The following is a 3673-nucleotide window of genomic DNA, read 5'->3' on the forward strand; positions in this document are numbered from 1 at the left end:
AACTCTGATAATTAGAACTGTGTTAATGAATAAATTCGACGTCCGACGTAGGGCACCGGTAACGGGGCCTTACAGTTGACCATGTGCAAACATCGGTTCTAGCAGGTGTATGCCAACTCTTGCTAGTGATTGGCCTTGACTTTTGTTAATAGTCATTGCAAAATAAACCGCAACAAGAAACTTTCTTTCTTTCAATTTGAATATCAGTTTCTTATTTGAAGGGGTTAGGCCACTACGAGTTATATAAGTGTGAAAGGCAATGTTAGTACCTGAAATAATCTTTACTTCGATAAAACGCCTCCCAGGTTAATTACTTGTATCCTCGTTCCGTTGCATAAACCGTTCTTCTGATCAATATTCCTTAGTAACATTATTGGCACACCAACTTTTAGAACCAATCAATGAGTAGGCATACCAAACATCTTTAAATCATTTAGAAAATCCAGCGAGTGTAATGTTGGATCGAAACCAGGACCAACACTATCAGACTTGTCTATACTATCAGAACTGAGATATTCAACTTTTTCTCCGGGAAACAAAGACAAAAACCTGTCATTAACGTCTTGGACAACCTCATTTAAAGGTGAAATATGGCCCTTTCTTGAAAATATGAAATATCATTAAAATTTTCCAATAATGTTGGATATACAAAATCAATCAGATCAGAAATAGGATCGGATGAATTATCAATCAAAAGATCATCTGGTATATCTATAATGGCGTTGTTGTATTTATAAATAATGAAATGCAAATATTATATTTATAAATAAATGATTATTTTACATGAATCATAAAACATCATAACTTATTTGAATTAAATACAAAAACATACAAAGACTAACACAGATAAATGAAAAATTAAAAATGTTTTATAACTTATATCATGAGTACAATAATAAGCAAACAAAGAAATTAGTCTCCAAATCAACAAACAATTTGTAACGATTCCGACGAAACCAGGTATACCCTAACCGGTAGACGATAGTTACGTCATATCTAATGTCGGGTACAAGAGTTACCATGGTAATTATACGAGAATACATGGTTCATTGTATTGATTGTACGTGAATATATAATTCACCGTATTGAATATGCGATCAAACGATCGATAGTTATTGAAACCCGAATGAATCGAGGGTTCAATTATAGACGAGATATATGATATTTAGTGATGTTACGAAGTATTAAAGCTTCGGGGTAAGTGGATTAAAGCACAGAAAAAGGATTTCGATTTAATAGTACGTCGGTACGTTAAACGAAACCTTTAATACCAAACCGAGCAAGAGACGATCGATCAAGCCGAAAATGATGCGTAATAACTAATAATATGACGTTTTAAGTTAATAAATGTCATGGTTTAAGTTTTTAAATCGGTTTTATATAAATTTCATTTTTAGCCGAAAAACAACCGTTTTGGCCTCGTTTTAAGCCGAATTAAACGTTTAACCGAGAAACGAACTGAATCAGATTATCCAAAACATTATCCAGATTACGGAAATCCAAATGAGTGGCCAAGAATTTTGTGGGTCCCACCCCACCCTTATGGGTTCCGATCGGCCTCCCATGGCCTTCATTTTCTTTTTTTTCTTTTTTCAATCAACAATCCACAAACTTCATCAAATCCTCTCAACTCCTTGATCTAAAACCGAGACTTTTAACAAGAAAAACCAAGGTAAAGATCGAATTATATACGTTTCCATCTTCGTTTCTTGAGTTTGTTTGCAAGAAAATGAGGTTTCAAAGATGAAAACCGATTCTTGCATGATCAAGTGATGTATACGGGTTATACAAGGGATCTTGGTCCAAGAAAGGAGTTAAACGAATCAAAAACTAATTTTTACGGTTAAATCTTTGTTTTTAGTATCATAACCGTAACCATGAAAGAAATGGCTTGATCGTGAGTGTAACTTGCTTGGTATTGTGGTATGTTGTTTGTAGGCTCTGTATTTAGTGGTAGATAGGGCGGAAAGATGAGTTTGTAGCTTGTAGTGGCGGCAAACGAAAGGTATATTCGGTTATGTTCGGTTTTGGGAAATTTGGACAGATTGTTGATGCTTTAGAGTTAGGTCATGAAATTTTACAGAGGTGTTAAACACATGAAAATATGAGTTCTGTGAATTTTGGTAATTTTTGGATAAAGGATGAATATTTGGTGAATTTAATGCTCGGTTTTGGCCAAAAATGGTGAAAAATAGTTAAATATTATGAAAAATTCTGGAAAATTTCAGATAAGCTTTTTATATCATGTATAAGTTACACACAAAATTTGAGGTCAGTTGGAGAAGTCTAAGTAGGCTTTTCGGTTAAACGAGTTCTAGGGATTTCTAGCTCGGTTTTGGTGAAAATGGCATGTAAAAGGAGATTTTGATTCTGGAAAAATTACAGGGGACTATGTGGATGGTAGGGGACATCCAGAAAAAATTTGGGATTTTTCTAAGATCGTTTGGTATTTACGACATATTTAGTGTTTAAATGGTGTTTAAAAATAGATAAATAAATTTTAAATATAGAAATTAATTCTGGAAATATTTTTATAAAATTCCCCACTGTTAAAAAGTGATTTGTGCAAAATTTCAAGATCCGAGAGTAAACGGATAATTAATCGTGCTAATTATCAAACTTTTAAAGTTAAAACACGTAAACCGGTGAAGTTCGCTTAAGCGAGCTGACTGGTGTATAAAAACCCTAAAAATGGACTATTTTCATATAATTGAGTTAAACAAGTAAAAATGAATCATCCGAAAATAAGTCGGATGATTTGGGTATTTTTAACCGATTTTAACGGTTTCCGGTACGCCAAAGACGGAAACGAGTCCCGCGGCCAATCGGGACGTCTAAACCGAGCTATAATTTCACATTTTAAATTAAATTATCAGACAACCACTATTTTCGGGTCGTGTGTGACTAAACTCATTTTTGAAACATAAAACGGATATTCATGCTAGGCACGCAAAACGAGAAAACGACTAATAGAAATTGTGACCATGGAACTCTAAACGACATCACAATCTGAGTCTGGAGAAGTATTTCTGGGTTAACATTGCCCCCGGAACAGGTACAGTCATGGGTTAACAGTGTCCCCAGATGTACCGATTGATAAGGTTAAAGATTATATAAACAATAATTGTATAATAACGATCGTAGGGATCATATTACAGATTGGACGTGTTAATTGATAATGATTGTTGTTACCTGCTTGCATGTGCTAAGGTGAGTTTTCACGAGCCCCTTTTTACTGAACTGATTTAAACATTTTCCCGGGGCGGAAAGCATGTTTTTATCAAAGTGTTTAAGTACATGCCGATCGCATGGAAATGAATGTATTTATATAATGTTTATTATACGGGAATCGTACGGTAATGTATTAAGATGGTAATTGTCTGAGTTGCTAATATTGTAAGGCCCGAAATAGTGTTCTGGGTTAACAGTGTCCCCAGAGGTTATTAAATGTATTTCTGGGTTAACAGTGTCCCCAGAGGTTATTAAATGTATTTCTGGGTTAACAGTGTCCCCAGAGGGTATTAAATGTGTTTCTGGGTTAACAGTGTCCCCAGAGGTTATTGGATGTGTTTTTGGGTTAACAGTGTCCCCGGAGTGAGTACAGTACTGGGTTAACAGTGTCCCCAGATAATATTATATTATGATATGGATTTATAATGGTTTACTAAAATTG

The sequence above is a fragment of the Bidens hawaiensis genome, unplaced genomic scaffold, assembly GCF_021521415.1.
Source record: "Bidens hawaiensis isolate Kalapana, Puna unplaced genomic scaffold, B.hawaiensis_p1.1 tig00050381_1, whole genome shotgun sequence".
Lineage (NCBI taxonomy): Eukaryota > Viridiplantae > Streptophyta > Magnoliopsida > Asterales > Asteraceae > Bidens > Bidens hawaiensis.